This window comes from Sciurus carolinensis, chromosome 1, assembly GCF_902686445.1.
Source record: "Sciurus carolinensis chromosome 1, mSciCar1.2, whole genome shotgun sequence".
NCBI lineage: Eukaryota > Metazoa > Chordata > Mammalia > Rodentia > Sciuridae > Sciurus > Sciurus carolinensis.
Window position 1 is genome coordinate 50,775,697 of NC_062213.1, and position 13,305 is coordinate 50,789,001.

General features: G+C 36.6%; 1 pseudogene; it reads right to left on the minus strand.

Annotated features, from left to right (window-relative positions):
* Positions 1 to 1,209: 1,209 nt before the first annotated feature.
* Positions 1,210 to 7,796, minus strand: LOC124981348 (dynein light chain 2, cytoplasmic-like; annotated as a pseudogene).
* Between the last annotated feature and the right edge of the window lie 5,509 nt (positions 7,797 to 13,305).

The following is a 13,305-nucleotide window of genomic DNA, read 5'->3' on the forward strand; positions in this document are numbered from 1 at the left end:
CACTATGTATAACTATAATGCACCAATAAAAAATGTAGAGAAAAAGTTAAAAAAGAGCATAAATGAAGCATTAATAAAACATGTCAATGAAACCAACCATTCATAATATTCTGCAGTGTGTATTTATTATTGTTATTATTATTACTAACTAGTAGGAATTGAACCCAGAGCCTCTCATGTGCTAGGCAAGGACTGTACACTTGAGCTGCCTGCCCAGTGCCATTATGAGTGTAATTCTAAAGTTAGTTTGAAAATGAGTACTGAAAATAATGAATATTGGATTGAAGCAGTATTTTAGAGCTCTTGTTGAAAAGAATGTCTAAAGAAGAAAAATGGCAAAGAGAAGTTTATATATTAAACAGGAGTTACATATCTAGAGAAGATGAGGACATTTAGAAAAGAGAGACAACTAGAAATTATTAATATCTTAAATAAATAATAAGTTACCAATATCCTAAATAAGATATTAAACTGCATTTACTTATTGACTGTAGACCTTGAGAGCAAATTCCTTTTGCATACAAGACTATTACCACTTTAGTGAATATTTAAGAGGTTTGAGATAGTTTAGTGAAGATTTAATAATTCCGTTAGTTTTGTATGTTTTAAAATTATGCCAATAGTAGATTATGTTGGAATTTAGCAATCTAGATATGCTAGGCACATGTGAACTAGACAAAAGCAGGACTGACTTTTTGGGGAGAGGGCAACACAATCTGAAAGCATTTATATATGGAAAACTAATGATTAATTTACTTCCAAAGTGAAGTATATGTGTCCTGTGAATATGATAGTAATGTAGTACAAAAGTTTGATTTGGGTTTGGAAACACTATAAAGTGTTTAGTGAATAGAATGTGAATGTCATTGTTTAAAATGTCTACTCTGGGGTAGGGATGTTGTTCAGTGGTAGAGTGACTACCTAACATGTAGAAAGTCCTGGGTTCAAGCCCCAACATGACAAAAAATAAAATAAGATACCTGCTCTTAGACCAACTTGATTATAAGGGAGCTTTTTTCTTCTTTTTGCTAATTGCTTTATAACTACAACAAACTAGTACAGAGAATCCCCTGTAAAAAACACAAGAAATGGTCAAAGATCAAACTGTTCCCTTAGTAAGGCTAAAGATTTTAGTCTCTGATAGTTGGAATTTAGACTGCAGTCCTTATTTGTGAATCTATCACTGGGCGTGTGACACAGTCCATGCTTTTAACCAGATCTGAATAGAAGAATGACCGCTTGGCCCAGTAGAAGTCGATGAAGTGTCTGGTTTCACGTGTTACATAACTACCCACGTTCCTCCCCAGGATGCAGTGCCAGGTGGGGTTGTACTTCTGGTCAGACTCTTTCTACAACATCCTTTTCTATGTTTTATTTCTCTAATGCTTGAGTAGTGCGCTCCACTTAGTCCTGCTGTATCTCATTGAAGTGTCTACATTTTTGATCACTGCCTTAGGATCTCGCACAATTACCACTGGTCGACCACACACCCTCCTGGGGTGGGGCAGGTACAGGCTGGGCTCAGGCCAAGAGGTAGTTACCTAGGGAAGCGTGATGCATCACCATAAGGTAATTTTCAAAAGTTTAAATTATACCCTTTGATTCTATTCTAGATGCTTCTTAGTTCAGAATCTTTATTGAATGCTTACTCTATGTTGGACACTTTCCCACGCACTGGGAATCTATACGTAAAAAAAAAAAGAAAGATTAAAATTTGTTATCTTAGAATTTACAATTTAGCAGGGGAACACAATAAATAGTAAATCTAATAAATAAGTAGTGCATTAGAAGGTGTTCTGCCAAGAGAAAAAAAGCAGGATAAGAGACACAGGGAAAAAAGACAAATCATGGGGTTGCAGTTTCAAATGGAGTGGCTATGAGAGGCTTCATTGGAAAGGTGATGTTTGAGAAAAGACTCCAAGGAGGAAAAAGGAGTCATATGAGGAGAATATCCCCATCAGAGGAAGCAGGGAAGCAAAGACCCTATGACAGAAATGTGCCTGGCATTGTGAGGAACAGCTAGGAGCCAAGTGTGGCTGGAGCAGGGAAGGTAAGGTCCAAGAAGACAATGAGTACTGAGAAAATATCACAGGTGCACAAAGATTTATGTACACTGGTGATATGATATGATATAGTATCATGCAATCCTTGTTCATGAAGAATATTTAATGACCTAATAAATTGCTCTCGTCACTTAATGGTGACTAAAATGTGTGCTATAAAACATAAAATATAAACAGATTATAAGAGATTCACTTATGATACACAATCAGAGTAATAATCTTGTTGATGTTATTGTAGCTAACTTTTATTTATACTCTTTTCCCAAATTATTCATGCATGATTTCCTTCCTTTCTTCCTTTCTTTCTTTCTAAAGCAGGAATTGAACCCAGGGGTACTCTCCACAGAGCTATATCCCCAGCTCTTTTTATGTTTTATTTTGAGACAGGGTCTCAAAGAGTTGCTAAGACTGGCCTGGAACTTTTGATTCTCCGGCCTCAGACTCCCAAGTCACTAGGATTATAGGCTTGTACCTCTGAACCTGGCCCCACGCAAGATTTCTTGTTTGGAAAAAAACTATTTGCAATCTAGAAGTGTTTCCTTAAATTTATGAGAGGGATGGAGGAAGAGAGAGAGAGAAAGAGAGGATGTTCTCAATTAACCAGTTGCATCCAGGATCCACAAGGTAGCACCTGCAAAGTTGAGTGAATTAGTCTGTGACAATTTGGGTAACTATTCAGTAAGTATTCATTCTCCCTCACATTGTAGGTAAAATAAATACTTCACCAGACTCATGGAGTTAGACTTAGACTTGTGATGTGCTTTGGCCAAGGAATGTTAGTAGTCATGAGTTGAGCAGAACAAATGTGCTTGGTTCCTATTTAGCTTGGTTCTGGCATTCTAGTGTAGTGACATACCATGAGAGGAGCATGCCTTGGGTAGAACAAACACACAAAGAACAGACCTGAAGCTGACCCATACTCTGGACCCAAATCAGAAGCACAGCCACCTGACTGAGTCCATATTAAATCAGTGAACTCTAGTTGATCTGCAGATCCTTAAGCTTGAGAATAAATGGTTGTTTCTAAAAACACTTGAATTTAGTTTGGCCATATAACATTATCATGGCAATAACTAATAAGTAGACCTGAGGTCGCAGCTCTGGGGTAAAGCACATGCTTAGTGTGCACAAGGCCCTGGGTTCCATCCTCAGCACTACATCCCAAAACAAAAAACAAAATTAATACATGGACAATATGTTTTTCTTGAATGACACTGAAAACCTTATCCAAAGCCATAAAAAAATAAACAAAAGATTGAGAAGAAAAGATACAAGGTCATCATGCTGTCGATTTTTGTACTTGGCCTATGATCTGAACTCTGACAGATTGTTCACAAGTTGTTCCTTCAGAGGAATTGCATATTGATCTATTTGCAAGTAAATTCTGGTAGCAAGAGTAGGTTAGGTTGGATTAAGACAAAATTATATGGAATCATTGTGGTTGCTAAGAGTAACCTGGACACTGGGGTTGTCAGCACCGCATTTCCACTTCTGCCTCTGCCCAGTTTGCTGTCTTTATTCTCCCACAGGGATCATTCCTGAGATCATTTTCCATAAACAATCTGCAGGCAAATCTCCATCTCAAGTCCATTTCCCTAAGAGACTGATTTAAGGTAGTGAACTGTGTGTGGACTTGAATCTTTATTGTGTTAACAATAAATAGTGAATAGACGCATATTTTTGAAATACACACACACACACACACACACACACACACATACACACACAGGCACGTTAATGCTTAGCAAGCTTCTGAAATGACATAATACAAAATTGTTGCTTAAGGAAATAAAGGTAACGTGATTATTGAATTAAAAAAAAGAAATTGGTGCAATGGACATGGGAATGGGGGGATTGCCAATGAGAGGATTTAGTTCTCTCATGATACCTTTTTTCTTTGAGAATTTCTGAGTTTACATTGCTTTTTTTTTTTTAAGAATTTATTTATTTATTTGTGTGTGTGTGTGTGTGTGTGTGTGTTACTGGGGGTTAACCCAGGACCTTGCACATGCTAGGCAAAGGCTCTAACACTGAGATACATCCCCAACTCTCACTTTTTTCTTACTTTGAGACTTGAGTCTTGTTAAGTTGCCCAGGCTTAAATTTGGGATCCTCTTGTCTCAGCCTCTAGAGTAACTGGGATTATAGCCATGCACCACCACACCCAGTTTAAAAAGATTTTTAAAGTCAAAACAAATATGATTTTAAAAGCTCCTATAGGCTCCATTAAGGTAGAGAGCTGAATCAAAAGATTTACTGACTGCCAGGTGCTGTGGTGCAAGCAGAATCAATATAAGAAATTAAGCAATGAAAAAAAGCTTTAAAAACACATTTTAAAAATTATTGCCAATTCTCTATCATAGAAATAAATTTACTCCACAAGTATTTCTGTACATATATACATAAAGAAGCATAGATTGGTGGAAATTACTTTTTAATGAGGTCTTGTTCTAAAGGAAGAATATTACATTTAATTTTTTTTTTAGTTTAAGGGAAATATTATACAGAATTTCTTCAAGTTTCAAAAAAGTGATCATGAAGTCATTCTTAAAAATGACTTCTTTCCATTTTTAACAGTATTGATTGAAGTCTCTGCTATGGAAAATGAGGACAGTATTAGCAAGAGTTAACACACCCTTGAGTGATTGCAACGTGTCAAGCACTATTTGAAATGCCTTTAAGTGCATGAACAACAACCCATGAGGTAGAACTATCATTTTCATTTTTTAGATGAGCAAAAACCTGAAGTACAGAAAGTTTACATGAGTGTCCAGAGTCACATCACTGAGGAAGCAGCATGACTGGAGCTCAGCTGGGTCCAGAGCCCTGAGCTCCTGACCTCTCAGCTATGCCTTCTCCACAGCGGTGCCCTCCTCCCCACAGGTTAGGGGAACTTGTTTTATATTGTCATTACTTACATTGTTTTTCATGCCATTGTTGTTGGACTACACCAGTCTAGTGTTCACTCCATATTTAGGTAGAATCATACCTACCTGTTTTAGGCAGTTTTTTTCGCTGCTGTGACTAAAAGGATCTGACCAGCACAACTGTAGAAGAGGAAAGGTTTATTCAAGGGCTCACGATTTCAGAAGTCTTAGTCCATAGAAGGCCAGCTCCATTCCTCAGGGCGTGAGGTGAGGCAGAACATCATGAAGGAAGAGCATGGCAGAAGGAAGCAACTGCCATCATCAGGAAACAGAGAGAAAGAGAGAGAGAGTTGTTTCTACTCTTCAAATACAAAATATATACCGCAAAGCCATGCCCTAATTCCAATCTCCTCCAATCACATCCTACCACTTCAATTAATCCCATCTCAGGGATTAATTCACTGATTGGGTTAAGACTCTTACAACCCAATCATTTCTCCTCTGAACCTTCCTGCATTAACTCACATGTGAGCTTTTTGGGGACACCTCACATCCAAACCATAATACTACCCATCTATCTACTTTCCACTTCCGAGTTCTATAATTTGTTTTTGTCTTTGTTTCTTCCCCTCCCAGTGAGAACCCACAACTCCTATATTCCTAGAGCTCTTTCAGATTTGTGAAGGTTTGCTTGGTGTTCTGACATCTTGATTGAATATAATCTTCTTGGGCCATATGCTATTTTCCTTTAGAAAATTCCTTTATATATTTCTCCTCTGTGTTTTGGACTGGATCATGCTGTGAGAAAGTAAAGACAGCCTCAGTTTTGTCTTCTTTACAGGGGATTTTCTTTTTCTGCCTGATGCCTGAAAAACACGTTCTGCTTCCTTCTGTTCCCTTCCCACCTCTTTTCTTCTTCTTTCCCTCTCTGCTTTCTTCTGTTTGTTTTCTTTATTTTAAAAATATTACAATTTTACTAATGTATATTTTAAACTTGAAATATGTGTGAAATTTTCTTTCATGTTTATACAGATGTTCCGTCTGCTGGAATCATTCCTTATTTGAGGGTTATTTTTTGGTAATAATTTTTTAAGTACTTTTGTTGCATGAATTAAATTTGTCAATTTCAGGGTAACTTCTGTTAAATCTTAGATATCTGTGCTCCATATTCATTTATTTATATCTGATTCTTTCAGTACCCATCTCACTCATATTTTTTATTTGGTGATTGATTTTATTGGTCATTTCAAACCTTTATTCTTTCATAGTAATTCAATTGTTGTCTATTTTGTTTCTAACAGCATAACATTAATTTTCTATATCTGTAATGATGCTGTTTTCAATTGAATTCTTACAATCTATTTCCTTTCCTTCTGTTTTTTTTCTTATCATCTTGTTGTTTTGCTCTTGTTTTATTTATTAATATAGTAGATTTATCTTCCCATTCCTTTTCATCTTACTTTTGCATGTATTATCCAAAATTTATCTTTTCTCTAATGCATTAACTTGTTGATTCTTTTTTCACTGTGCCTAATAGGAGCTGAATTTCTTTTTTGTGACACAATTTAAAGACATTTTCTATGGCAAAAAACATGAGAGGTGGAGTTGATTGCTCAGAGAAAATGGTGTATCATGTTTGTAACAAATCTAAGCTCTGTTGTCATTTCTGAAATTTTCTTAATGTTCTGTCCTAGGTTATCTATTAGAGTCCGTTATCGGTTATAACAAATAATTTTCTAACCTTGAAGACTTATTCACTTAGGTCATAGTCCAATGAGGATATTGTGGGGAAGAGACTGTCATTTAGAGACTAAATTCCTTCTATCTTTTGATGCCACCATCTACAGAAGGTGGCCTTTGGAGTCACTATGGAAAGGTAAGAGAAAACCAAGGACCTTATATGGATCTGGAAGTGGCTGAAACTCAGTTTTGGGTCCCCAGTGTAGTAGTAGCTTGGAGATGCAGAGAAAGTATGCTTAGGCCAGACATGGTGATTACAAGCCTGTAATTCCAATACTCAGGAAGCTGAGGCAGGAGGATCACAAGTTCAAGGCCATCCTCGGCAACTTAGCAAAATCTTGTCTCAAAATAAAAAAGAAATTTAAAAAAATTTAAAAGGGGCCAGGGGTGTAGCATAGTGCTAAAGTGCCTCTGGGTTTAATACTCAGTGGTACTGGGTGCAGGGGAAAAGAAGCGTGCTCAGGAGGAAAATTAGAAAGATTTAGTCAGCACGTAACTCACCTTGTTTCTGGAACAAGTTCACTCCATGCTTTGGTACCTTAAAGACAATTGCAAAGAGTAAGTACCCTCTGGCTTCAGGTCAGTTCTCAGCTCAGTGTGACTCCTTGAGAATGAGTCAAAGTCATGGTTCTTTCCCCCGTTGAACCAGTTTCTTTCATTGTTCATTTCTATGACAAAATAAGATGACTCATTTGGTTTTCATCCAAAAGCAGACTTTTGGAGTATTAGAGAAAATTCTCAAGAATTTGTTTGACTCAATAGAATAGATGGGTAAGCGCTAACATTTTAGTGTTACTATGACATCTGTGAACCTCCAAGGGTCCTAAAGGGCTGTGAGTTTCCCTCTCTTGCTAGGTAAGGCCCCACCCATCAGTCTATTCTCTTTTGAGCTCCTGCTGCACACTCCTCGGTCCTCAACCTAGTGGATTTTGTCAGCCTGTAGAATTCCTCAAACCAGCTAATAACATTCTCCAGTGGGAACCAAAAGGCATCCCGTGCGCACTTGTCAACCTCAAAGCCTGACTTCCTCAGTTCTTGCTGGTTCACTCTGCTCTGCACTGTAATCTCTGTTTGCGCTGGTCTGTGTGGCATGCTGGGTCTTTTCCCCTGGACTAACGGCTGCCATTCTCATCTGTTCATTGTTGGATGTCACATGTTAGGCCATCCTGTGAGGGATCCCTTCTTCATCATCAGGGTGAACAGTAGGTGATTAGAACAAGAGGGCAAGGGGGCTTATCATACTGCCTTGCCCTGCTTTGTTCCAGAATTTTAGTTCTTTGTGGTGAAAATCTTGTAGAAAAGTATAGAAGGACAATGGTGTGGGGGTGTTCAGGAGCTGCCAGCATCAGTATCATAATTAGATGTGAACAGTAAATAAGACAAGAAACTTTAAATGGGACTATTTGTATACTTGCATTTAAAAGGAAACAAAAATCACTCATAGACTTTTTAAAAAATGAACTCAGTGAAGCTATTAAAATCGCCATGTAATGTCATTTTAATTTCATCATGTTGAAAATTCTTATTATTTTATGAGAGGCCAATAGGTTGGTGCTATCAAAGACAAATTGTAGCTATTGAGTTTCAGAGCAAATGCATTCTCAAGGACACTTTGTATTTTAGGGCCTAACTCTCCTTTTAAAGATAAAAAACAATTGTTATGGAATGCTTTCTTTTCCAGTGCTAGAGTATTCTTTAGGTTCTACCTTCACATGCCTCTATATAATAATCAATGACTTTTATTATTACTGCATTTTATTTCCTTAGACATCCCTTGAGTTGGCAATTATGTCAACTATCTTTTCATCTGTAAATAAAAATTAGTCCATATGTTGGATGTTGAGTTGATTCAGACCTTTGATGTCTGAATCACGTGGCCTACTTTCATGACTGACAATGTTTTAAAGAATACTATCATGTAGTCCTTCTCCCCCTCCATCTCCTTTTCTGTTTTCCCGTCTTCTTCTTCCTCCTTCTCTATCTTGCTTCCTTTATTTTTAGCAGTTTGCTTTGTGTTTTCCCTCCATGATTCTAATTATACCAAAGTAAATAAACCTTAGAAAATATTCATATGTTTATTCATTCAATAAATGTTTTTCAATTATCTCCTATGTCAGAAACCAAGGCAGGTGCTATGTTTGCACTGATGAAAACAATAGAACCAATCTTAAAAATGTTTGAAATATAGTAGGAGAGAACAAAATATCAAAAGTATACTGAATACAATAAAGGATATATTCAAAGATTTTATGGGGGTACAGAAGAAGGACATCCATTACATTAACAGGGGCATCTATTACTTAAAAAAGTGGATTTCCATATCCTTAGTTATTCACGAGAGAGCTATATCCATTTTGTATCAATAAAATATTTCCAACTCTAGAGAGTCTTTCCAAATGCATCTTCTGCATGATGTGTTCCCTGTAACAAGGCTTGATAGAGATGTTTTTTAAATGACCTTCTTTTCTTAGCACCTTTTTGACCAATGTGTATTTATTTTCATGTAGCTGAACTGCGCTGCAAACCAGAAAGTCATGTGCCTTTGTTATCCCCAATCCATAGCACTCTGACCTCTCTAGTTATGGATGTGATGATAATGTTTATTATCTATTCATTTTTTTGGCACTGGGGATTGAACCCAGTGTGCTACCACCGAGTTATATCTCCAGCACTGCTCCCCATTTTGAGGCAGGGTCTCGCTAAATTGTAGAGACTAGCCTTGAACTTGGAATCCTCTTGCCTCAGCCTCCCGAGTAGCTTGAATTATAGTCATGCGCCATCACACCTGGCAAATCTATTCATTTTGATCACTGAATGAAACAACCATTTCAATAAATGAATTCTCTTTTTCAAATCTGGACTTCCTTATTCCTGAAGGGGAAATGGAAATGGAAAAAACAGGAACTCAAGCAATTTAGATCTTATAAGGGAAGTGCATCTTCATATGACTCTTCTACTTGAGAAGATGCTCCAGTCATGATCTGATAGAACATCAGTGTTTATAACTCTGTGCCTAGGAAATCATTCAACAAAATATTTTCTAAATCCTAATCTTCCAGTTTGTTATTTTTCATCTTATCTTGTAGACACTACTTAATAAAACTCTCAAGTCTGATATGTTGAAATGACTCCTTGTTAGAGAGAGAAAAAGAGACACCGAGAGGCAAAGAGAGGAAAGAGAGAGAAGAGGAGAAGAGAAGAAAGGACAGGAGAGGAAAAGAAACTGGGATTTGTTGCAAGGAGTTGGAGAAAGATCATTCCTGACTTGAGGAAAGATAGTCTATTTGGACAACTATACAGATAGTAATGCTTACAGGTTTGAAAACCATTAATGGATTATTCATGAACCTGCATTGTCTGTTTCTTCATAGTGGTAGAGAGCCCCTGGATTCAATAGCCAATCACACACACACAGACCAAAAATTAAAAAAAAAAAAATTTAGAAAAAGTTAGTTTAGTTATAAGCTTGTGCCAAGTACCAAAGATGATGAATAAGATGATGATGATTGATGGTAGCTAACAAATATGAAGCCATTTCAGTATGTTAGACCCACTGCCAAAAATTTAACATGATTCTATCTAATTCCCACATCAGCAAAGTGTTATGTACTTTCATTACCTGTGTTTTGTTGACAGAGAAATCATGGTATAGAAAAGTGGAGTAAAGAGCCACAGGTTTGCAGCTAACATGTTTTCAGGCTGAGAATCTAATCTTGGATTTCTGACTCTGCTGTCAAAGTTCTTAAATGCTCCGTGAGTGTCCTGAGCTGTAGGAAAGAGCTCTTGGCATAAGGACTACCCGGGCTGTCTTGTTCTCTGGGACTGGGGATGTGGCTCAGTGGTATAGCATGTGCTTAGTGTGTATGAGGCCCTGTGTCCAAATCTCAGTGCCACAAAACAAAGAAAAACAGAAACCTAGAGACTTCTTTCAAAATTTACTTTAATTGCAAGTGTATCTATCCAGAAGTGATTTTATTGACCACTGACTCAAGCCTTGGGACTGTACTTGATACTGTAAATATAAGAATGATTGAAAAGTAGTCTCTTTTCTCAAGCAACTCATGGTTCAATAGGAAAGTTAGCAAGTAAATAAAGAAATATAAACACAACATAATAAGAACCACATTGGGAAAAGCAAGGAGTGCTGGGTGCCTTCAGCTGGCACCGGGGAGTTTTTTTTTTAATGCCTGGAAGTGATGACACTGTATTATGTTTACCTTCCTTTAGAAATTCTTGGAGGTACAGATTTTCCCTCTCTTTTATGCTGTTCTTTGTCTCATTCTTTCATCAAATGGATCAGATGTTGAATGTATTTATTAAAAACAACCATGAAATCCACACAGTGGTTATGAGTTCAACCTCTGAGGTCAAGCTCACTCACCTTCTTCATTCATTAGCTGAGAGCCCATGGGTTAGTTATTTAACCTCTCAGAACCTCATGTTTTCTCATTTGTCCTTCTTGTGCTAAATGAGACAAGGTCATCACATTCCAACCATCTTTTCTTACTTTGTTTTTCATGAGTTTATTCGTCTTGCCCCACTAATATCTATGCTCCAAAAATGCAGGGATATTATGGGTTATAAGCCATGTACAAAAATAGTGTTCAACACTTAGAAATAGAATAAATTCATGAGTGAAGGTCTGCAAAGCACTCAGCATCATCAGGCTCATAATAAACACTCAATAAAATGAATTTTTATTATTTTGATTATTATCTGACATACACTTGCATTTATAAGTGGCAAAGTGTGAGTGCAGAGGTGTACGCAAGTATTCCCAGTACTTGGGAGGCTGAGATAGGGGGATCCCTTGAGCCTGGGGTCGGTGTTCAAGACAACATAGTGAGATCCCTAACTGGGGGTGGGGGAGCCTGAAAGTGACAAAATTAGCCTTAGTTATAAGAGAAAATTGAGCATGATTTGTGTTGTAAGCCCTGTTTAGTTGTCTTTAGTCTATTCCTGCTTTTCCCTCATTCTCCATTATTTGATTAATCAGTACTATAAAAGGTGTTAAGTAATACGTTTACCCTTAGTACTGGTATTTAAGATGAATAAAAAAAAATGCCTGGACACAGAATGAATCAATAACAGAAGAACGAATTCTTAACTAATGTGGTTTGAAATTGGTGGTTGAAATCTTGGCAAGAGCAATGGAGGTATTTTGAGGGAGGGAAAGAAACAAAACTGAGAAACAGTCTGAGGGAATTGTTAGTGTTTTTAAACCAGTCCCCCATGGATCCCTTAATTTGTGCCATTAACTTGCTACATTCTGACTAGAGCATAGCTAGATGATGTATGTTCTGTGCATTTATAACATACATGTTTCTAGTTTGAGGTTTGATTACTTGTGTTGCTCTGAAGAAAATCTGAACTATCTTCTTCTGGTCATAACCCTGATTCATATGTGGGGTTGGGTGACTCAGGTCGATCTTGACAAATATGCCCCCTAAAATCATCTCTGCCAACCAGTTTTATTTTACAGCTTCGGAGATGGCTCCTTTGTTTCTGGTCATTAACCCAGATGCTGTTTTCTATACCATCAGAGAAATTTGTGCAAGGAAATTTTATGGGGTTTCATATCTAAGGTATTAATCCAGCATGGTAATGATCTTAGTGATCATGTCACCTTTTTTAACCTAGCTATAATATTTTCTTTATGGGACACCTGTTTTGTTTATTGTGAGTATCCTTTAAATTATATTTTGCTTTGTTTACTAAAAACCATTGCTTTATAATTGCAATCAATGCTTCTTTATCTGATATATCAGATGAATATATACCAGAGCAGAAAGTTATAAGAAAAAAAAACAAAACAACTTTTTGACTATGTTCCAAATTCCAAATGAAGATTAAATGTGTAATTAATCAATAGTGGTAAAAACATTATCCCTTTATTTCTGAAATGAGATACCATATAAATGTGCCTAAATTCATATCTAGTCTATCATAGATTCACATTGTTTTAAAAATACATTTCTCTTTAATCTGCATGCTTATTTCATGAAAAAAATTGCCAGTGTTCATCTTATTAAATTCTTTCTTCCTGTATTTCCTCTATTGCATTTGTAAGTTACGCTCAATTAAAAGAAATAATTGCACTAAAATAAAATATTCTCTCCAGTTCTTTCAACTGTTTCTGTTGAAGACTAACTGCACAATTAACATCTTTTCCTGGTATTCTATTTCTGGGTGGAAACTGATATAGGATACTGACCTGTAATTTTCTTTTTGTACATGTGTACATTTAGAAAATTCTCAGTCAGTCATGATATCACATGACAGGAATCCCAGATACACTAGAGACAGAGGCAGGAGTATCACAAATTTGAGGCTAACCTCTGCAATTTAGTCAGACTACTATTTCAACATAAAATATATAAAGAGTTGGGAATGTAACTCAGTGGTAGAGCACCTCTGGCTTCAATTCCCAGTACTGCAAAAAACAAAATAAATTTAAAAGAAAGAAAAAACCCCAAACCTCAAATGCTTTAGAGAAATAATGCTATTGGATGTGCATATTTTGACATCAATTTCCCACTCAAATACTATAATTTTGTGACAATATTTATTCTTGTGACTTAGGGTTTGTTATTCTCTGCATTTTTGCAGACTCAATCTCACAGCTTTAAATTCAC